We start from the raw sequence: 24033 nt of genomic DNA on the forward strand, positions 1-24033 counted from the left end.
AGTCTTGGCATGGCAATTGGGACGCATCTCCACGTGAGGCGGGTGACCCAGGGTCCCTTTCGACGTGCCACAGGGATCCTGGGACTCCTATCCATTTTCAAGAGGAGTCAGGCAACGTCTCTTTGGAAACAATGATCTCCGCAGACCTCTCGAGTTTTCAAAGGATGTGAGGCCTCCGGTCGCGATGAGGCGGAGGAATAGGTCTTTCTCTGTCGTCTCCACAGGGGATTCAGACATCCCTTCGTCTTGGGAGATGCAAGACGAGCCTGCATTCAATTCACTGGAGGGATATCCGGCCTTACTTCGAGTCAGAGCATCTCGGTGTCCATTACACTTGAGGCCACAAATTCAGGGTCCCTCTCACATACCTGTAGCTTAGAGAAGCCTCCTCTTGAGGTGCTTGTGGAAAGTTGGTATTCCTCTTGAGTCGAAGCCAGGGACTAAGCTCTCATCTCGAGTTGATTTGGGGTCCACATAGCCCTTTCGTATTGCTCCAGTGACCTCAGTATCCCTCTAGACTTGAAACAGTGATCTTGGGTTTTCTCTGGAGTGCCATCAAGGAAATCAAGGCTCCTTTCTCGTTTGATGTGGAACACGGAATTGCTCTGCACGAAGTGCAGTGGAATCGGGCCTCATCTCGCGGCAAGGGGGAAGTCTCATGGTTTTTCTCGAGTTGCGGCCGGAACCTGGGGTATATTCTCGAGTTACGACGGGGAGGGCCCTTCCAGACACGTATTTGTTCAGCGACGTCAGGACTCCTGCCTAGGTGCGAGGGACACCTCGGGATTCTCCTCGATTCTTGGCATGGCAATTGGGACGCGTCTCCACGTGAGGCGGGAGACCCAGGGTCCCTTTCCACGTGCCACAGGGATCCTGGGACGCTTATCCATTTTCAAGAGGAGTCAGGCATCGTCTCCTTTGGAAGCATTGATCTCCGCGGACCTCTCGAGTTTTCAAAGGATGTGAGGCCTCCGGTCGCGATGAGGCGGAGGACTAGGTCTTTCTCTGTGGTCTCCACAGGGGATTCAGGCATCCCTTCGTCTTGGGAGATGCAGAACGAGCCTGCATTCAATTCACTGCAGGGATATCCGGCCTTACTTCGAGTCAGAGCATCTCGGTGTCCATTCCACTTGAGGCCACAAACTCAGGGTCCCTCTCACATACCTGTTGCTGAGAGAAGCCTCCTCTTGAGTTGCTTGTGGAAAGTTGGTATTCCTCTTGAGTCGAAGCCAGGGACTAAGCTCTCATCTCGAGTTGATTTGGGGTCCACGGAGCCCTTCCGTGTTGCTCCAGTGACCTCAGGATCCCTCTAGACTTGAGACAGGGATCTTGGGTTTTCTCTGGAGTGCCATCAAAGAAATCAAGGCTCCTTTCACGTTTGATGTGGAACACGGAATTACTCTCCACGCAGTGCAGGGGAATGGGGCCTCATCTCGCGGCGAGGGACAAGTCTCATTGTTTTTCTCGAGTTGCGGCCGGAACCTGGGGTATATTCTCGAGTTACGACGGGGAGGGCCCTTCCAGACACGTGTTTGTTCAGCGATGACAGGACTCCTGTCTAGGTGCGAGGGACACCTCGGGAATCTCCTCGAGTCTTGGCATGGCAATTGGGATGCGTCTCCACGTGAGGCGGGAGACCCAGGGTCCCTTTCCACGTGCCACAGGGATCCTGGGACTCCTATCCATTTTCAAGAGGAGTCAGGCATCGTCTCCTTTGGAAGCATTGATCTCCGCAGAGCTCTCGAATTTTCAAAGGATGTGAGGTCTCCGGTCGCGATAAGGCGGAGAACTTGGTATTTCTCTGTGGTCTCCTCAGGGGATTCAGACATCCCTTAGTCTTGGGAGATGCAAGACGAGCCTGCATTCAATTCACTGCAGGGATATCCGGCCTTACTTCGAGTCAGAGCATCTCGGTGTCCATTCCACTTGAGGCCACAAACTCAGGGTCCCTCTCACATACCTGTAGCTTAGAGAATCCTCCTCTTGAGGTGCTTGTGGAAAGTTGGTATTCCTCTTGAGTCGAAGCCAGGGACTAAGCTCTCATCTCGAGTTGATTTGGGGTCCACGGAGCCCTTTTGTGTTGCTCCCGTGACCTCAGGAACCCTCTAGACTTGAGACACTGATCTTGGGTTTTCGCTGGAGTGCCATCAAGGAAATCAAGGCTCCTTTCAATTTTGATGTGGAACACGGAATTGCTCTGCCCGCAGTGCAGGGGAATCGGGCCTCATCTCACGGCGAGGGGGAAGTCTCATGGTTTTTCTCGAGTTGTGGCCGGAACCTGGGGTATATTCTGGAGTTACGACGGGGGTTTCCCTTCCAGACACGTGTTTGTTCAGCGACGTCAGACCCATGCCTAGGTTCGATGGACACCTCGGTATTCTCCCCGCGGCTTGGCATGGCAATTGGGACGCGTCTCCACGTGAGGCGGGAGACCCAGTGTCCCTTTCCACGTGCCACAGGGTCCTGGGAATCCTATCCATTTTCAAGAGGAGTCAGGCATCGTTTCCTTTGGAAGCATTGATCTCCTCGGACCTCTCGAGTTTTCAAAGGATGTGAGGCCTCCAGTCGTGATGTGGCGAGAACTAGGTCTTTCTCTGTTGTCTCCACAGTTGATTCAGACATCCCTTCGTCTTGGGAGATGGAAGGCGAGCCTGCATCCAATTCACTGCAGGGATATCTGTCCTTACTTCGAGTCAGAGCATCTCGGTGTCCATTCCACTTGAGGCCAGAAACACATGGTGCCTCTCACATACCTGTAGCTGAGAGAAGCCTCCTCTTGACGTGCTTGTTGAAAGTTGGTATTCCCCTTGAGTTGAAGCCAGGGACTAAGCTTTCATCTCGAGTTGATTTGGGGTCCACGGAGCCCTTTCGTGTTGCTCCATTGACCTCAGGATCCCTCTAGACTTGAGAAAGTGATCTTGGGTTTTCTCTGGAGTGACATCAAGGAAATCAAGGCTCCTTTCACGTTTGATGTGAAACACGGAATTGCTCTGCACGCAGTGCAGGGGAATCTGGCCTCATCTCGCGGCGAGGGGGAAGTCTCATTGTTTTTCTCGAGTAACGGCCGGAACCAGGGGTATATTCTCGAGTTACGATGGGGAGGGCCCTTCCACACACGTGTTTGTTCAGCGACGTCAGGACTCCTGCCTAGGTGCGAGGGACACCTCGGGATTCTCCTCGAGTCTTGGCATGGCAATTGCAACGCGTCTCCACGTGAGGCGGGAGACCCAGTGTCCCTTTCCTCGTGCCACAGGGATCCTGGGACTCCTATCCATTTTCAAGAAGAGTCAGGCATCGTCTCCTTTGGAAGCATTGATCTCCACGGACCTCTCGAGGTTTCAAATGATGTGAGGCCTCCTGTCGCGATGAGGCGGAGGACTAGGTCTTTCTCTGTGGTCTCCACAGGTGATTCAGTCATCGCTTCGTCTTGGGAGATGCAAGATGCGCCTGCATCCAATTCACTGCAGGGATATCCGGCCTTATTTCGAGTCAGAGCATCTCGGTGTCCATTCCACTTGAGGCCACAAACTGAGGGTCCTTCTCACATACCTGTAGCTGAGAGAAGCCTCCTCTTGAGGTGCTTGTGGAAAGTTGGTATTCCTCTTGAGTCGAAGCCAGGGACTAAGCTCTCATGTCGAGTTGATTTGGGGTCCACGGAGCCCTTTCGTGTTGCTCCAGTGACCTCAGGATCCCTCTAGACTTGAGACAGTGATCTTGGGTTTTCTCTGGAGTGCCATCAAGGAAATCAAGGCTCCTTTCACGTTTGATGTGGAACACGGAATTGCTCTGCACTCAGTGCAGGGGTATCGGGCCTCATCTCGTGTCGAGGGGGAAGTCTCATGGTTTTTCTCGAGTTGCGGCCGGAACCTGGGGTATATTCTCGAGTTACGACGGGGAGGGCCCTTCCAGACACGTGTTTGTTCAGCGACGTCAGGACTCCTGCCTAGGTGCGAGGGATACCTCGGGATTCTCCTTGAGTCTTGGCATGGCAATTGGGACGCATCTCCACGTGAGGCGGGTGACCCAGGGTCCCTTTCGACGTGCCACAGGGATCCTGGGACTCCTATCCATTTTCAAGAGGAGTCAGGCAACGTCTCTTTGGAAACAATGATCTCCGCAGACCTCTCGAGTTTTCAAAGGATGTGAGGCCTCCGGTCGCGATGAGGCGGAGGAATAGGTCTTTCTCTGTGGTCTCCACAGGGGATTCAGGCATCCCTTCGTCTTGGGAGATGCAAGACGAGCCTGCATTCAATTCACTGCAGGGATATCCGGCCTTACTTCGAGTCAGAGCATCTCGGTGTCCATTCCACTTGAGGCCACAAACTCAGGGTCCTTCTCACATACCTGTGGCTGAGAGAAGCCAACTCTTCAGGGGCTTGTGGAGAGTTGGTATTCCTCTTGAGTCGAAGCTAGGGACTAAGCTCTCATCTCGAGTTGATTTGGGGTCCACGGAACCCTTTCGTGTTGGTATAGTGACCTCAGGATCCCTCTAGACTTCAGAGAGTGATCTTGGGTTTTCTCTGGAGTGCCATCAAGGAAATCTAGGCTCCTTTCAGGCTAGATGTGGAACTCGGAATTGCTCTGCACGCAGTGCAGGGGAATCGGGCCTCATCTCGCGGCGAGGGGGAAGTCTCATGGTTTTTCTCGAGTTGCGGCCGGAACCTGGGGTATATTCTCGAGTTACGACGGGGAGGGCCCTTCCAGACACGTGTTTGTTCAGCGACGTCAGGACTCCTGCCTAGGTGCGAGGGACACCTCGGGATTCTCCTCGATTCTGGGCATGGCAATTGGGACGCGTCTCCACGTGAGGCGGGAGACCCAGGTTCCCTTTCCACGTGCCACAGGGATCCTGGGACGCCTATCCATTTTCAAGAGGAGTCAGGCATCGTCTCCTTTGGAAGCATTGATCTCCGCGGACCTCTCGAGTTTTCAAAGGATGTGAGGCCTCCAGTCGCGTTGAGGCGGAGGACTAGGTCTTTCTCTGTGGTCTCCACAGGGGATTCAGGCATCCCTTCGTCTTGGGAGATGCAAGACGAGCCTGCATTCAATTCACTGCAGGGATATCCGGCCTTACTTCGAGTCAGAGCATCTCGGTGTCCATTCCACTTGAGGCCACAAACTCAGGGTCCTTCTCACATACCTGTGGCTGAGAGAAGCCAACTCTTCAGGGGCTTGTGGATAGTTGGTATTCCTCTTGAGTCGAAGCCAGGGACTAAGCTCTCATCTCGAGTTGATTTGGGGTCCACGGAGCCCTTTCGTGTTGCTCCATTTACCTCAGGATCCCTCTAGACTTGAGAAAGTGATCTTGGGTTTTCTCTGGAGTGACATCAAGGAAATCAAGGCTCCTTTCACGTTTGATGTGAAACACGGAATTGCTCTGCACGCAGTGCAGGGGAATCTGGCCTCATCTCGCAGCGAGGGGGAAGTCTCATGGTTTTTCTCGAGTTGCGGCCGGAACCTGGGGTATATTCTCGAGTTACGACGGGGAGGGCCCTTCCAGACACGTGTTTGTTCAGCGACGTCAGGACTCCTGCCTAGGTGCGAGGGACACCTCGGGATTCTCCTCGAGTATTGGCATGCCAATTGGGACGCGTCTCCACGTGAGGCGGGAGACCCAGGGTCCCTTTCCACGTACCACAGTGATCCTGGGACTTCTATCCATTTTCAAAAGGAGTCAGGCATCGTCTCCTTTGGAAGCATTGATCTCCGCAGACCTCTCGAGTTTTCAAAGGATGTGAGGCCTCCGGTCACGATGAGGCGGAGGACTAGGTCTTTCTCTGTGGTCTCCACAGGGGATTCAGACATCCCTTCGTCTTGGGAGATGCAAGACGAGCCTGCATTCAATTCACTGCAGGGATATCCGGCCTTACTTCGAGTCAGAATATCTTGGTTTCCATTACACTTGAGGCCACAAATTCAGGGTCCCTCTCACATACCTGTAGCTGAGAGAAGCCTCCTCTTGAGGTGCTTGTGGAAAGTTGGTATTCCTCTTAAGTCGAAGCCAGGGACTAAGCTCTCATCTCGAGTTGATTTGGGGTCCACGGAACACTTTCGTGTTGGTATAGTGACCTCAGGATCCCTCTAGACTTGAGAGAGTGATCTTGTGTTTTCTCTGGAGTGCCATCAAGGAAATCTAGGCTCCTTTCAGGCTAGATGTGGAACTCGGAATTGCTCTGCAGGCAGTGCAGGGGAATCGGGCCTCATCTCGCGGCGAAGGGGAAGTCTCATGGTTTTTCTCGAGTTGCGGCCGGAACCTGGGGTATATTCTCGAGTTACGACGGGGAGGGCCCTTCCAGACACGTGTTTGTTCAGCGACGTCAGGACTCCTGCCTAGGTGCGAGGGACACCTCGGGATTCTCCTCGAGTCTTGGCATGGCAATTGGGACGCGTCTCCACGTGAGGCGGGAGACCCAGGGTCCCTTTCCACGTGCCACAGGGATCCTGGGACTCCTATCCATTTTCAAGAGAAGTCAGGCATCGTCTCCTTTGGAAGCATTGATCTCCGCGGACCTCTCGAGTTTTCAAAGGATGTGAGGCCTCCGGTCGCGATGAGGCGGAGGACTAGGTCTTTCTCTGTTGTCTCCACAGGGGATTCAGACATCCCTTCGTCTTGGGAGATGCAAGACGAGCCTGCATTCAATTCACTGCAGGGATATCCGGCCTTACTTCGAATCAGAGCATCTCGGTGTCCATTCCACTTGAGGCCACAAACTCAGGGTCCCTCTCACATACCTGTAGCTGAGAGAAGCCTCCTCTTGAGTTGCTTGTGGAAAGTTGGTATTCCTCTTGAGTCGAAGCCAGGGACTAAGCTCTCATCTCGAGTTGATTTGGGGTCCACGGAGCCCTTCCGTGTTGCTCCAGTGACCTCAGGATCCCTCTAGACTTGAGACAGGGATCTTGGGTTTTCTCTGGAGTGCCATCAAGGAAATCAAGGCTCCTTTCACGTTTGATGTGGAACACGGAATTACTCTCCAGGCAGTGCAGGGGAATGGGGCCTCATCTCGCGGCGAGGGACAAGTCTCATGGTTTTTCTCGAGTTGCGGCCGGAACCTGGGGTATATTCTCGAGTTACGACGGGGAGGGCCCTTCCAGACACGTGTTTGTTCAGCGATGACAGGACTCCTGTCTAGGTGCGAGGGACACCTCGGGAATCTCCTCGAGTCTTGGCATGGCAATTGGGATGCGTCTCCACGTGAGGCGGGAGACCCAGGGTCCCTTTCCACGTGCCACAGGGTCCTGGGAATCCTATCCATTTTCAAGAGGAGTCAGGCATCGTTTCCTTTGGAAGCATTGATCTCCTCGGACCTCTCGAGGTTTCAAAGGATGTGAGGCCTCCAGTCGCGATGTGGCGAGAACTAGGTCTTTCTCTGTTGTCTCCACAGTTGATTCAGACATCCCTTCGTCTTGGGAGATGGAAGGCGAGCCTGCATTCAATTCACTGCAGGGATATCTGTCCTTACTTCGAGTCAGAGCATCTCGGTGTCCATTCCACTTGAGGCCAGAAACACATGCTGCCTCTCACATACCTGTAGCTGAGAGAAGCCTCCTCTTGACGTGCTTGTTGAAAGTTGGTATTCCCCTTGAGTTGAAGCCAGGGACTAAGCTTTCATCTCGAGTTGATTTGGGGTCCACGGAACCCTTTCGTGTTGCTCCATTGACCTCAGGATCCCTCTAGACTTGAGAAAGTGATCTTGGGTTTTCTCTGGAGTGACATCAAGGAAATCAAGGCTCCTTTCACGTCTGATGTGAAACACGGAATTGCTCTGCACGCAGTGCAGGGGAATCTGGCCTCATCTCGCGGCGAGGGGGAAGTCTCATGGTTTTTCTCGAGTAACGGCCGGAACCAGGGGTATATTCTCGAGTTACGATGGGGAGGGCCCTTCCACACACGTGTTTGTTCAGCGACGTCAGGACTCCTGCCTAGGTGCGAGGGACACCTCGGGATTCTCCTCGAGTCTTGGCATGGCAATTGGGACGCGTCTCCACGTGAGGCGGGAGACCCAGTGTCCCTTTCCTCGTGCCACAGGGATCCTGGGACTCCTATCCATTTTCAAGAAGAGTCAGGCATCGTCTCCTTTGGAAGCATTGATCTCCACGGACCTCTCGAGTTTTCAAATGATGTGAGGCCTCCTGTCGCGATGAGGCGGAGGACTAGGTCTTTCTCTGTGGTCTCCACAGGTGATTCAGTCATCGCTTCGTCTTGGGAGATGCAAGATGAGCCTGCATCCAATTCACTGCAGGGATATCCGGCCTTATTTCGAGTCAGAGCATCTCGGTGTCCATTCCACTTGAGGCCACAAACTGAGGGTCCCTCTCACATACCTGTAGCTGAGAGAAGCCTCCTCTTGAGGTGCTTGTGGAAAGTTGGTATTCCTCTTGAGTCGAAGCCAGGGACTAAGCTCTCATGTCGAGTTGATTTGGGGTCCACGGAGCCCTTTCGTGTTGCTCCAGTGACCTCAGGATCCCTCTAGACTTGAGACAGTGATCTTGGGTTTTCTCTGGAGTGCCATCAAGGAAATCAAGGCTCCTTTCACGTTTGATGTGGAACACGGAATTGCTCTGCACGCAGTGCAGGGGTATCGGGCCTCATCTCGCGTCGAGGGGGAAGTCTCATGGTTTTTCTCGAGTTGCGGCCGGAACCTGGGGTATATTCTCGAGTTACGACGGGGAGGGCCCTTCCAGACACGTGTTTGTTCAGCGACGTCAGGACTCCTGCCTAGGTGCGAGGGATACCTCGGGATTCTCCTTGAGTCTTGGCATGGCAATTGGGACGCATCTCCACGTGAGGCGGGTGACCCAGGGTCCCTTTCGACGTGCCACAGGGATCCTGGGACTCCTATCCATTTTCAAGAGGAGTCAGGCAACGTCTCTTTGGAAACAATGATCTCCGCAGACCTCTCGAGTTTTCAAAGGATGTGAGGCCTCCGGTCGCGATGAGGCGGAGGAATAGGTCTTTCTCTGTCGTCTCCACAGGGGATTCAGACATCCCTTCGTCTTGGGAGATGCAAGACGAGCCTGCATTCAATTCACTGGAGGGATATCCGGCCTTACTTCGAGTCAGAGCATCTCGGTGTCCATTACACTTGAGGCCACAAATTCAGGGTCCCTCTCACATACCTGTAGCTTAGAGAAGCCTCCTCTTGAGGTGCTTGTGGAAAGTTGGTATTCCTCTTGAGTCGAAGCCAGGGACTAAGCTCTCATCTCGAGTTGATTTGGGGTCCACATAGCCCTTTCGTATTGCTCCAGTGACCTCAGTATCCCTCTAGACTTGAAACAGTGATCTTGGGTTTTCTCTGGAGTGCCATCAAGGAAATCAAGGCTCCTTTCTCGTTTGATGTGGAACACGGAATTGCTCTGCACGAAGTGCAGTGGAATCGGGCCTCATCTCGCGGCAAGGGGGAAGTCTCATGGTTTTTCTCGAGTTGCGGCCGGAACCTGGGGTATATTCTCGAGTTACGACGGGGAGGGCCCTTCCAGACACGTATTTGTTCAGCGACGTCAGGACTCCTGCCTAGGTGCGAGGGACACCTCGGGATTCTCCTCGATTCTTGGCATGGCAATTGGGACGCGTCTCCACGTGAGGCGGGAGACCCAGGGTCCCTTTCCACGTGCCACAGGGATCCTGGGACGCTTATCCATTTTCAAGAGGAGTCAGGCATCGTCTCCTTTGGAAGCATTGATCTCCGCGGACCTCTCGAGTTTTCAAAGGATGTGAGGCCTCCGGTCGCGATGAGGCGGAGGACTAGGTCTTTCTCTGTGGTCTCCACAGGGGATTCAGGCATCCCTTCGTCTTGGGAGATGCAGAACGAGCCTGCATTCAATTCACTGCAGGGATATCCGGCCTTACTTCGAGTCAGAGCATCTCGGTGTCCATTCCACTTGAGGCCACAAACTCAGGGTCCCTCTCACATACCTGTTGCTGAGAGAAGCCTCCTCTTGAGTTGCTTGTGGAAAGTTGGTATTCCTCTTGAGTCGAAGCCAGGGACTAAGCTCTCATCTCGAGTTGATTTGGGGTCCACGGAGCCCTTCCGTGTTGCTCCAGTGACCTCAGGATCCCTCTAGACTTGAGACAGGGATCTTGGGTTTTCTCTGGAGTGCCATCAAAGAAATCAAGGCTCCTTTCACGTTTGATGTGGAACACGGAATTACTCTCCACGCAGTGCAGGGGAATGGGGCCTCATCTCGCGGCGAGGGACAAGTCTCATTGTTTTTCTCGAGTTGCGGCCGGAACCTGGGGTATATTCTCGAGTTACGACGGGGAGGGCCCTTCCAGACACGTGTTTGTTCAGCGATGACAGGACTCCTGTCTAGGTGCGAGGGACACCTCGGGAATCTACTCGAGTCTTGGCATGGCAATTGGGATGCGTCTCCACGTGAGGCGGGAGACCCAGGGTCCCTTTCCACGTGCCACAGGGATCCTGGGACTCCTATCCATTTTCAAGAGGAGTCAGGCATCGTCTCCTTTGGAAGCATTGATCTCCGCAGAGCTCTCGAATTTTCAAAGGATGTGAGGTCTCCGGTCGCGATAAGGCGGAGAACTTGGTATTTCTCTGTGGTCTCCTCAGGGGATTCAGACATCCCTTAGTCTTGGGAGATGCAAGACGAGCCTGCATTCAATTCACTGCAGGGATATCCGGCCTTACTTCGAGTCAGAGCATCTCGGTGTCCATTCCACTTGAGGCCACAAACTCAGGGTCCCTCTCACATACCTGTAGCTTAGAGAATCCTCCTCTTGAGGTGCTTGTGGAAAGTTGGTATTCCTCTTGAGTCGAAGCCAGGGACTAAGCTCTCATCTCGAGTTGATTTGGGGTCCACGGAGCCCTTTTGTGTTGCTCCCGTGACCTCAGGAACCCTCTAGACTTGAGACACTGATCTTGGGTTTTCGCTGGAGTGCCATCAAGGAAATCAAGGCTCCTTTCAATTTTGATGTGGAACACGGAATTGCTCTGCCCGCAGTGCAGGGGAATCGGGCCTCATCTCACGGCGAGGGGGAAGTCTCATGGTTTTTCTCGAGTTGTGGCCGGAACCTGGGGTATATTCTGGAGTTACGACGGGGGTTTCCCTTCCAGACACGTGTTTGTTCAGCGACGTCAGACCCATGCCTAGGTTCGATGGACACCTCGGTATTCTCCCCGCGGCTTGGCATGGCAATTGGGACGCGTCTCCAGGTGAGGCGGGAGACCCAGTGTCCCTTTCCACGTGCCACAGGGTCCTGGGAATCCTATCCATTTTCAAGAGGAGTCAGGCATCGTTTCCTTTGGAAGCATTGATCTCCTCGGACCTCTCGAGTTTTCAAAGGATGTGAGGCCTCCAGTCGTGATGTGGCGAGAACTAGGTCTTTCTCTGTTGTCTCCACAGTTGATTCAGACATCCCTTCGTCTTGGGAGATGGAAGGCGAGCCTGCATCCAATTCACTGCAGGGATATCTGTCCTTACTTCGAGTCAGAGCATCTCGGTGTCCATTCCACTTGAGGCCAGAAACACATGGTGCCTCTCACATACCTGTAGCTGAGAGAAGCCTCCTCTTGACGTGCTTGTTGAAAGTTGGTATTCCCCTTGAGTTGAAGCCAGGGACTAAGCTTTCATCTCGAGTTGATTTGGGGTCCACGGAGCCCTTTCGTGTTGCTCCATTGACCTCAGGATCCCTCTAGACTTGAGAAAGTGATCTTGGGTTTTCTCTGGAGTGACATCAAGGAAATCAAGGCTCCTTTCACGTTTGATGTGAAACACGGAATTGCTCTGCACGCAGTGCAGGGGAATCTGGCCTCATCTCGCGGCGAGGGGGAAGTCTCATTGTTTTTCTCGAGTAACGGCCGGAACCAGGGGTATATTCTCGAGTTACGATGGGGAGGGCCCTTCCACACACGTGTTTGTTCAGCGACGTCAGGACTCCTGCCTAGGTGCGAGGGACACCTCGGGATTCTCCTCGAGTCTTGGCATGGCAATTGCAACGCGTCTCCACGTGAGGTGGGAGACCCAGTGTCCCTTTCCTCGTGCCACAGGGATCCTGGGACTCCTATCCATTTTCAAGAAGAGTCAGGCATCGTCTCCTTTGGAAGCATTGATCTCCACGGACCTCTCGAGGTTTCAAATGATGTGAGGCCTCCTGTCGCGATGAGGCGGAGGACTAGGTCTTTCTCTGTGGTCTCCACAGGTGATTCAGTCATCGCTTCGTCTTGGGAGATGCAAGATGCGCCTGCATCCAATTCACTGCAGGGATATCCGGCCTTATTTCGAGTCAGAGCATCTCGGTGTCCATTCCACTTGAGGCCACAAACTGAGGGTCCTTCTCACATACCTGTAGCTGAGAGAAGCCTCCTCTTGAGGTGCTTGTGGAAAGTTGGTATTCCTCTTGAGTCGAAGCCAGGGACTAAGCTCTCATCTCGAGTTGATTTGGGGTCCACGGAACCCTTTCGTGTTGGTATAGTGACCTCAGGATCCCTCTAGACTTCAGAGAGTGATCTTGGGTTTTCTCTGGAGTGCCATCAAGGAAATCTAGGCTCCTTTCAGGCTAGATGTGGAACTCGGAATTGCTCTGCACGCAGTGCAGGGGAATCGGGCCTCATCTCGCGGCGAGGGGGAAGTCTCATGGTTTTTCTCGAGTTGCGGCCGGAACCTGGGGTATATTCTCGAGTTACGACGGGGAGGGCCCTTCCAGACACGTGTTTGTTCAGCGACGTCAGGACTCCTGCCTAGGTGCGAGGGACACCTCGGGATTCTCCTCGAGTCTTGGCATGGCAATTGGGACGCGTCTCCACGTGAGGCGGGAGACCCAGGGTCCCTTTCCACGTGCCACAGGGATCCTGGGACTCCTATCCATTTTCAAGAGGAGTCAGGCATCGTCTCCTTTGGAAGCATTGATCTCCGCGGACCTCTCGAGTTTTCAAAGGATGTGAGGCCTCCGGTCGCGATGAGGCGGAGGACTAGGTCTTTCTCTGTTGTCTCCACAGGGGATTCAGACATCCCTTCGTCTTGGGAGATGCAGAACGAGCCTGCATTCAATTCACTGCAGGGATATCCGGCCTTACTTCGAGTCAGAGCATCTCGGTGTCCATTCCACTTGAGGCCACAAACTCAGGGTCCCTCTCACATACCTGTTGCTGAGAGAAGCCTCCTCTTGAGTTGCTTGTGGAAAGTTGGTATTCCTCTTGAGTCGAAGCCAGGGACTAAGCTCTCATCTCGAGTTGATTTGGGGTCCACGGAGCCCTTCCGTGTTGCTCCAGTGACCTCAGGATCCCTCTAGACTTGAGACAGGGATCTTGGGTTTTCTCTGGAGTGCCATCAAGGAAATCAAGGCTCCTTTCACGTTTGATGTGGAACACGGAATTACTCTCCACGCAGTGCAGGGGAATGGGGCCTCATCTCGCGGCGAGGGACATGTCTCATGGTTTTTCTCGAGTTGCGGCCGGAACCTGGGGTATATTCTCGAGTTACGACGGGGAGGGCCCTTCCAGACACGTGTTTGTTCAGCGATGACAGGACTCCTGTCTAGGTGCGAGGGACACCTCGGGAATCTCCTCGAGTCTTGGCATGGCAATTGGGATGCTTCTCCACGTGAGGCGGGAGACCCAGGGTCCCTTTCCACGTGCCACAGGGTCCTGGGAATCCTATCCATTTTCAAGAGGAGTCAGGCATCGTTTCCTTTGGAAGCATTGATCTCCTCGGACCTCTCGAGTTTTCAAAGGATGTGAGGCCTCCAGTCGCGATGTGGCGAGAACTAGGTCTTTCTCTGTTGTCTCCACAGTTGATTCAGACATCCCTTCGTCTTGGGAGATGGAAGGCGAGCCTGCATTCAATTCACTGCAGGGATATCTGTCCTTACTTCGAGTCAGAGCATCTCGGTGTCCATTCCACTTGAGGCCAGAAACACATGGTGCCTCTCACATACCTGTAGCTGAGAGAAGCCTCCTCTTGACGTGCTTGTTGAAAGTTGGTATTCCCCTTGAGTTGAAGCCAGGGACTAAGCTTTCATCTCGAGTTGATTTGGGGTCCACGGAGCCCTTTCGTGTTGCTCCATTGACCTCAGGATCCCTCTAGACTTGAGAAAGTGATCTTGGGTTTTCTCTGGAGTGACATCAAGGAAATCAAGGCTCCTTTCACGTTTGATGTGAAACACGGTATTGCTCTGCACGCAGTGCAGGGGAATCTGGCCTCATCTCGCGGCGAGGGGGAAGTCTCATGGTTTTTCTCGAGTAACGGCCGGAACCAGGGGTATATTCTCGAGTTACGATGGGGAGGGCCCTTCCACACACGTGTTTGTTCAGCGACGTCAGGACTCCTGCCTAGGTGCGAGGGATACCTCGGGATTCTCCTTGAGTCTTGGCATGGCAATTGGGACGCATCTCCACGTGAGGCGGGTGACCCAGGGTCCCTTTCGACGTGCCACAGGGATCCTGGGACTCCTATCCATTTTCAAGAGGAGTCAGGCAACGTCTCTTTGGAAACAATGATCTCCGCAGACCTCTCGAGTTTTCAAAGGATGTGAGGCCTCCGGTCGCGATGAGGCGGAGGAATAGGTCTTTCTCTGTCGTCTCCACAGGGGATTCAGACATCCCTTCGTCTTGGGAGATGCAAGACGAGCCTGCATTCAATTCACTGGAGGGATATCCGGCCTTACTTTGAGTCAGAGCATCTCGGTGTCCATTACACTTGAGGCCACAAATTCAGGGTCCCTCTCACATACCTGTAGCTTAGAGAAGCCTCCTCTTGAGGTGCTTGTGGAAAGTTGGTATTCCTCTTGAGTCGAAGCCAGGGACTAAGCTCTCATCTCGAGTTGATTTGGGGTCCACATAGCCCTTTCGTATTGCTCCAGTGACCTCAGGATCCCTCTAGACTTGAAACAGTGATCTTGGGTTTTCTCTGGAGTGCCATCAAGGAAATCAAGGCTCCTTTCTCGTTTGATGTGGAACACGGAATTGCTCTGCACGAAGTGCAGTGGAATCGGGCCTCATCTCGCGGCGAGGGGGAAGTCTCATGGTTTTTCTCGAGTTGCGGCCGGAACCTGGGGTATCTTCTCGAGTTACGACGGGGAGGGCCCTTCCAGACACGTGTTTGTTCAGCGACGTCAGGACTCCTGCCTAGGTGCGAGGGACACCTCGGGATTCTCCTCGATTCTTGGCATGGCAATTGGGACGCGTCTCCACGTTAGGCGGGAGACCCAGGGTCCCTTTCCACGTGCCACAGGGATCCTGGGACGCCTATCCATTTTCAAGAGGAGTCAGGCATCGTCTCCTTTGGAAGCATTGATCTCCGCGGACCTCTGGAGTTTTCAAAGGATGTGAGGCCTCCAGTCGCGTTGAGGCGGAGGACTAGGTCTTTCTCTGTGGTCTCCACAGGGGATTCAGGCATCCCTTCGTCTTGGGAGATGCAAGACGAGCCTGCATTCAATTCACTGCAGGGATATCCGGCCTTACTTCGAGTCAGAGCATCTCGGTGTCCATTCCACTTGAGGCCACAAACTCAGGGTCCCTCTCACATACCTGTTGCTGAGAGAAGCCTCCTCTTGAGTTGCTTGTGGAAAGTTGGTATTCCCCTTGAGTCGAAGCCAGGGACTAAGCTCTCATCTCGAGTTGATTTGGGGTCCACGGAGCCCTTCCGTGTTGCTCCAGTGACCTCAGGATCCCTCTAGACTTGAGACAGGGATCTTGGGTTTTCTCTGGAGTGCCATCAAAGAAATCAAGGCTCCTTTCACGTTTGATGTGGAACACGGAATTACTCTCCACGCAGTGCAGGGGAATGGGGCCTCATCTCGCGGCGAGGGACAAGTCTCATTGTTTTTCTCGAGTTGCGGCCGGAACCTGGGGTATATTCTCGAGTTACGACGGGGAGGGCCCTTCCAGACACGTGTTTGTTCAGCGATGACAGGACTCCTGTCTAGGTGCGAGGGACACCTCGGGAATCTCCTCGAGTCTTGGCATGGCAATTGGGATGCGTCTCCACGTGAGGCGGGAGACCCAGGGTCCCTTTCCACGTGCCCCAGGGATCCTGGGACTCCTATCCATTTTCAAGAGGAGTGAGGCATCGTCTCCTTTGGAAGCATTGATCTCCGCGGAACTCTCGAGTTTTCAAAGGATGTGAGGCCTCCGGTCGCGTGGAGTCGGACGACTAGTTCTTTCTCTGTGGTCTCCACAGGGGATTCAGACATCCCTTCGTCTTGGGAGATGCAAGACGAGCCTGCATTCAATTCACTGCAGGGATATCCGGCCTTACTTCGAGTCAGAGCATCTCGGTGTCCATTCCACTTGAGGCCACAAACTCAGGGTCCTCTCACATACCTGTAGTTGAGAGAACCCTCCTCTTGAGGTGCTTGTGGAAAGTTGGTATTCCTCTTGAGTCGAAGCCAGAGACTAAACTCTCATCTCGAGTTGATTTGGGGTCCACGGAGCCCTTTCGTGTTGCTCCAGTGACCTCAGGATCCCTCTAGACTTGAGACAGTGATCTTGGGTTTTCTCTGGAGTGCCATCAAGGAAATCAAGGCTCCTTTCACGTTTGATGTGGAACACAGAATTGCTCTGCACACAGTGCAGGGGAATCGGTCCTCATCTCGCGGCGAGGGGGAAGTCTCATGGTTTTTCTCGAGTTGCGGGCGGAACCTGGGGTATATTCTCGAGTTACGACGGGGAGGGCCCTTCCAGACACGTGTTTTTTCAGCAACGTCAGAACTCTTGCCTAGGTGCGAGGGACACCTCGGGATTCTCCTCGAGTCTTGGCATGGCAATTGGGACGCGTCTCCACGTGAGGCGGGAGACCCAGGGTCCCTTTCTACGTGCCACAGGGATCCTGGGACTCCTATCCATTTTCAAGAGGAGTCAGGCATCGTCTCCTTTGGAAGCATTGATCTCCGCGAACCTCTCGAGTTTTCAAAGGATGTGAGGCCTCAGCTCGCGATGAGGCGGAGAATTAGGTCTTTCTCTGTGGTCTCCACAGGGGATTCAGACATCCCTTCGTCTTGGGAGATCCAAGACGAGCCTGCATTCAATTCACTGCAGAGATATCCGGCCTTACTTCGAGTCAGAGCATCTCGGTTTCCATTCCACTTGAGGCCACAAACTCCGGGTCCCTCTCACATAACTGTAGCTGAGAGAAGCCTCCTCTTGAGGTGCTTGTGGAAAGTTGGTATTCCTCTTGAGTCGAAGCCAGGGACTAAGCTCTCATCTCGAGTTGATTTGGGGTCCACGAAGCCCTTTCGCGTTGCTCCAGTGACCTCAGGATCCCTCTAGTCTTGAGACAGTGATCTTGGGTTTTCTCTGGAGTGCCATCAAGGAAATCAAGGCTCCTTTCACGTTTGATGTGGAACACGGAATTGCTCTGCACGCAGTGTAGGGGAATCGGGCCCCATCTAGCGACGAGGGGATAGTCTCATGGTTTTTCTCGAGTTGCGGCCGGAACCTGGAATATATTCTCGAGTTACCACGGGGAGGGCCCTTCCAGACACCTGTTTGTTCAGCGACGTCCGGACTCCTGCCTAGGTGCGAGGGACACTTCGGGATTCTCCTCGAGTCTTGGCATGCCAATTGGGACGCGTCTCCACGTGAGGCGGGAGACCCAGGGTCTCTTTCCACGTGCCACAGGGATCCTGGGAATACTCTCCATTTTCAAGAGGAGTCAGGCATCGTCTCTTTTGGAAGCATTGATCTGCGCGGACCTCTCGAGTTTTCAAAGGATGTGAGGCCTCCGGTCGTGTTGAGGCGGAGGACTAGGTCTTTCTCTGTGGTCTCCACAGGGGATTCAGACATCCCTTCGTATTGGGAGATGCAAGACGAGGCTGCAATCAATTCACTGCAGGGATATCCGGCATTACTTCAAGTCAGAGCATCTCGGTTTCCATTCCACTTGAGGCCACAAACTCCGGGTCCCTCTCACATACCTGTAGCTGAGAGAAGCCTCCTCTTGAGGTGCTTGTGGAAAGTTGGTATTCCTCTTGAGTCGAAGCCAGGAACTAAGCTCTCATCTCCAGTTGATTTGCGGTCCACGGAGCCCTTTCGTGTTGCTCCAGTGACCTCAGGATCCCTCTATTCTTGAGACAGTGATCTTGGGTTTTCTCTGGAGTGTCATCAAGGAAATCAAGGCTCCTTTCACGTTTGATGTGGAACAAGGAATTGCTCTGCACGCAGTGCAGTGGAATCGGGCCTCATCTCGCGGCGAGGGGGAAGTCTCATCGTTTTTCTCGAGTTGCGGCCGGAACCTGGGATATATTCTCGAGTTACGACGGGGAGGGCCCTTCCAGACACGTGTTTGTTCAGCGACGTCAGGACTCCTGCCTAGGTGCGAGGGACACCTCGGAATTCTCCTCGAGTCTTGGCATGGCAATTGGGACGCGTCTCCACGTGAGGCGGGAGACCCAGGGTCCCTTTCCACGTGCCACAGGGATCCTGGGACTCCTATCCATTTTCAAGAGGAGTCAGGCATCGTCTCCTTTGGAAGCATTTATCTGCGCGGACCGCTCGAGTTTTCAAAGGATGTGAGGCCTCCGATCGCGAAGAGGCGGAGGACTAGGTCTTTCTCTCTGGTCTACACAGGGGATTCAGACATCCCTTCGTCTTGGGAGATGCAAGACGAGCCTGCATTCAATTCACTGCAGCGATATCCGGCCTGACTTCGAGTCAGAGCATCTCGGTGTCCATTCCACTTGAGGCCACAAACTCAGGGTCTCTCTCACATACCTGTAGCTGAGAGAAGCCTCCTCTAGAGGTGCTTGTGGAAAGTTGGTATTCCTCTTGAGTCGAAGCCAGGGAAAAGCTCTCATTTCGAGTTGATGTGGGGTCCACGGAGCCCTTTCGTGTTGCTCCAGTGACCTCAGGATCCCTCTAGACTTGAGCCAGTGATCTTGGGTTTTCTCTGGAGTGCCATCAAGGAAATCAAGGCTCCTTTCACGTTTGATGTGGAACACGGAATTGCTCTGCACGCAGTGCAGGGGCATCGGGCCTCATATCACGGCGAGAGGGAAGTCTCATGGTTTTTCTCGAGTTGCGGCCGGAACCTGGAGTATATTCTCGAGTTACGACGGGGAGGGCCCTTCCAGACACGTGTTTGTTCAGCGACATCAGGACTCCTGCCTAGGAGCGAGGGACACATCGGGATTCTCCTGGAGTCTTTGCATTGCAATTGGAACGCGTCTCCATGTGAGGCGGGAGACCCAGGGTCCCTTCGACGTGCCACAGATATCCTGGGACTCCTATCCATTTTCAAGAGGAGTCAGGCATCATCTCCTTCGGAAGTATTGATCTCAGCGGACCTCTCGAGTTTTCAAAGGATATGAGGCCTCCGGTCGCGAGGAGGCGGAGGACTAGGTCTTTCTCTGTGGTCTCCACAGGGGATTCAGGCAACCCTTCGTCTTGGGAGATGCAAGACGAGCCTGAATTCAATTCACTGCAGGGATATCCGGCCTTACTTCGACTCAGAGCATCTCGGTGTCCACTCCACTTGAGGCCACAAACTCAGGGTCCCTCTCACATACCTGTAGCTGAGAGAAGCCTCCTCTTGAGGTGCTTGTGGAAAGTTGGCATTCCTCTTGAGTCGAAGCCAGGGTCTAAGCTCTCATCTCGAGTTGATTTGGGGTCCACAGAGCCATTTCTTGTTGCTCCAGTGACCTCAGGATCCCTCTAGACTTGAGGCAGTGATCTTGGGTTTTCTCTGGAGTTTCATCGAGGAAATCAAGGCTCCTTTCACGTTTGATGTGGAACACGGAATTGCTCTGCATGCAGTGCAGGGGAATCGGGCCTCATCTCGCGGCGAGGGGGAAGTCTCATGGTTTTTCTCGAGTTGCGGAAGGAACCTGTGCTATATTCTCGAGTTAGGACAGGGAGGGCCCTTCCAGACACGTGTTTGTTCAGCGACGTCAGGACTCCTGCCTAGGTGCGAGGGACACCTCGGGATTCTCCTCGAGTCTTGGCATGGCAATTGGGACGCGTCTCCACGTGAGGTGGGAGACCCAGGGTCCCTTCCCACGTGCCACAGGGATCCTGGGACTCCTATCCATTTTCAAGAGGAGTCAGGCATCGTCTCCTTTAGAAGCATTGATCTCCGCGGACCTCTCGAGTTTTCAAAGGATGTGAGGCCTCCGGTCTCGATGAGGCGGAGGACTAGGTCTTTCTCTGTGGTCTCCACAGGGGATTCAGACATCCCTTCGTCTTGGGAGAGGCAAGACGAGCCTGCATTCAATTCACTGCAGGCATATCCGGCCTTACTTCGAGTCAGAGCATCTCGGTGTCCATTCCACTTGAGGCCACAAATTCAGGGTCCCTCTCACATACTTGTAGCTGAGAGAAGCCTCCTCTTGAGGTGCTTGTGGAAAGTTGGTATTCCTCTTGAGTCGAAGCCAGGGACTAAGCTCTCATCTCGAGTTGATTTGGGGTCCACAGAGCCCTTTCGTGTTGCCTCAGTGACCTCAGGATCCCTCTAGACTTGAGACAGTGATCTTGGCTTTTCTCTGGAGTGCCATCAAGGAAATCAAGGCTCCTTTCACGTTTGATGTGGAACACGGATTTGCTCTGCACGCAGTGCAGGGGAATCGGGCCTCATGTCACGGCGAGGGGGAAGTCTCATGGTTTTTCTCGAGTTGCGGCCGGAACCTGGAGTATATTCTCGAGTTACGACGGGGAGTGCCCTTCCAGACACGTGTTTGTTCAGCGAAGTCAGGACTCCTGCCTAGGAGCGAGGGACACCTCGGGATTCTCCTCGAGTCTTGGCATGGCAATTGGGAGGCGTCTCCACGTGAGGTGGGAGACCCAGGGTCCCTTTCCACGTGCCACAGGTATCCTGGGACTCCTATCCATTTTCAAGAGGAGTCAGGCATCGTCTCCTTTGGAAGCATTGATCTCCGCGGACCTCACGAGTTTTCAAAGGATGTGAGGCCTCCGGTCGCGATGATGCAGAGATCTAGGTCTTTCTCTGTGGTCTCCACAGGGGATTCAGACATCCCTTCGTCTTGGGAGATGCAAGACGAGCCTGCATTCAATTCACTGTTGGGATATCAGGCCTTACTTCGATTCCGAGCATCTCGGTGTCCATACCACTGAGGCCACAAATTCAGGGCCCCTCTTACATACCTGTAGCTGAGAGAAGCCTCCTCTTGAGGTGCTTGTGGAAAGTTGGCATTCCTCTTGAGTCGAAGCCAGGGACTAAGCTCTCATCTCGAGTTGATTTGGGGTCCACGGAGCCCTTTCGTGTTGCTACAGTGACCTCAGGATCCCTCTAGACTTGAGACAGTGATCTTGGGTTTTCTCTGGAGTGCCATCAAGGAAATCAAGGCTCCTTTCACGTTTGATGTGGAACACGGAATTGCTCTGCACGCAATGCAGGGGAATCGGGTCTCATATCACGGCGAGGGGGAAGTCTCATGGTTTTTCTCGAGTTGCGGACCGAACCTGGGGTATATTCTCGAGTTACGACGGGGAGGGCCCTTCCAGACCCGTGTTTGTTCAGAGACGTCAGGACTCCTGCCTAGGTGCGAGGGACACCTCGGGATTCTCCTCGAGTCTTGGCATGGCAATTGGGACGCGTCTCCACGTGAGGCGGGAGACCCAGGGTCCCTTTCCACGTGCCACAGGAATCCTGGGACTCCTATCCATTTTCAAGAGGAGTCAGGCATCGTCTCCTTTGGAAGCATTGATCTCTGCGGACCTCACGAGTTTTCAAAGGATGTGAGGCCTCCGGTCGCGATGACGCAGAGATCTAGGTCTTTCTCTGTTGTCTCCACAGGGGATTCAGACATCCATTCGTCTTGGGAGATGCAAGACGAGCCTGAATTCAATTCACTGCAGGGATATCCGACCTTACTTCGAGTCAGAGCATCTCGGTGTCCATTCCACTTGAGGCCACAAACTCAGGGTCCCTCCCACATACCTGTAGCTGAGAGAAGCCTCCCCTTGAGGAGCTTGTGGAAAGTTGGTATTCCTCTTGAGTCGAAGCCAGGGACTAAGCTCTCATCTCTAGTTGACTTGGGGTCCACGGAGCCCTTTCGTGTTGCTCCAGTGACCTCAGGATCCTTCTAGACTTGAGACAGGGATCTTGGGTTTTCTCTGGAGCGCCATGAAGGAAATCAGGCTCCTTTCACGTTTGATGTGGAACACGGAATTGCTCAGCACGCAGTGCAGGGGAATCGGGCCTCATCTCGTGGCGAGGTGGAAGTCTCATGGTTTTTCTCTAGTTGCGGCCGGAACCAGGGGTATATTCTCGAGTTACGACGGGGAGGGCCCTTCCAGACACGTGTTTGTTCAGCGACGTCAGGACTCCTGCCTAGGTGCGACGGACACCTCGGGATTCTCCTCGAGTCTTGGCATGGCAATTGGGATGCGTCTCCACGTGAGGCGGGAGACCCAGGGTCCCTTTCCACGAGCCACAGGGATCCTGGGACTCCTATCAATTTTCAAAAGGAGTCAGGCATCGTCTCCTTTGGAAGCATTGATCTCCGCGGACCTCTCGAGTTTTCAAAGGATGTGAGGCCCTCGGTCACGATGAAGCGGAGAACTAGGTCTTTCTCTGTGGTCTCCACAGGGGATTCAGACATCCCTTCGTCTTGGGAGATGCAAGACAAGCCTGCATTCAATTCACTGCAGAAATATCCGGCCTTACTTCGAGTCAGAGAATCTCTGTGTCCATTCCACTTGAGGCCACAAACTCAGGGTCCCTCTCACATACCTGTAGCTGAGAGAAGCCTCCTCTTGAGGTGCTTGTGGAAAGTTGGTATTCCTCTTGAGTCGAAGCCAGGGTCTAAGCTCTCATCTCGAGTTGATTTGGGGTCCACGGAGCCCTTTCGTGTTGCTCCATTGACCTCAGGATCCCTCTATACTTGATACAGTGATCTTGGGTTTTCTCTGGAGTGCCATCAAGGAAATCAAGGCTCCTTTCACGTTTGATGTGGAACACGGAATTGCTCTGCACGCAGTGCAGGGGAATCGGGCCTCATGTTGTGGCGAGAAGAAGTCTCATGGTTTTTCTCGAGATGCGGCCGGAACCTGTGGTATATTCTCGAGTTACGACGGCGAGGGCCCTTCCAGACACGTGTTTGTTCAGCGACGTCAGGATTCATGCCTAGGTGCGAGGGACACCTCGGGATTCTCCTCGAGTCTTGGCATGGCAATTGGGACGCGTCTCCAAGTGAGGCGGGAGACCCAGGGTCCCTTTCCACGTGCCACAGGGATCCTGGGACTCCTATCCATTTTCAAGAGGAGTCAGGCATCGTCTCCTTTGGAAGCATTGATCTCCGCGGACCTCTCGAGTTTTCAAAGGGTGTGAGGCCTCCGGTCGCGATGAGGCGGAGAACTAGGTCTTTCTCTGTGGTCTCCACAGGGGATTCAGACATCCCTTCGTCTTCGGAGATGCAAGACGAGCCTGCATTCAATTCACTGCAGGGATATCCGGCCTTACTTCGAGTCAGAGCATCTCGGTGTCCATTCCACTTGAGGCCACAAACTCAGGGTCCTTCTCACATACCTGTGGCTGAGAGAAGCCAACTCTTCAGGGGCTTGTGGATAGTTGGTATTCCTCTTGAGTCGAAGCCAGGGACTAAGCTCTCATCTCGAGTTGATTTGGTGTCCACGGAGCCCTTTCGTGTTGCTACAGTGACCTCAGGATCCCTCTAGACTTGAGACAGTGATCTTGGGTTTTCTCTGGAGTGCCATCAAGGAAATCAAGGCTCCTTTCACGTTTGATGTGGAACACGGAATTGCTCTGCACGCAGTGCAGCGGAATCGGGCCTCAGCTCGCGGCGAGGGGGAAGTCTCATGGTTTTTCTCGAGTTTCGGCCGGAACCAGGGGTATATTCTCGAGTTACGACGGGGAGGGCCCTTCCTGACACGTGTTTGTTCAGCGACGTCAGGACTCCTGCCTAGGTGCGAGGGACACCTCGGGATTCTCCTCGAGTCTTGGCATGGCAATTGGGACGCGTCTCCACGTGAGGCGGGAGACCCAGGGTCCCTTTCCACGTGCCACAGGGATCCTGGGACTCCTATCCATTTTCAAGAGGAGTCAGGCATCGTCTCCTTTGGAAGCATTGATCTCCGCGGACCTCTCGAGTTTTCAAAGGATGTGAGG

Source organism: Dama dama, unplaced genomic scaffold (genome assembly GCF_033118175.1).
Source record: "Dama dama isolate Ldn47 unplaced genomic scaffold, ASM3311817v1 ptg000182l, whole genome shotgun sequence".
NCBI classification, from domain to species: domain Eukaryota; kingdom Metazoa; phylum Chordata; class Mammalia; order Artiodactyla; family Cervidae; genus Dama; species Dama dama.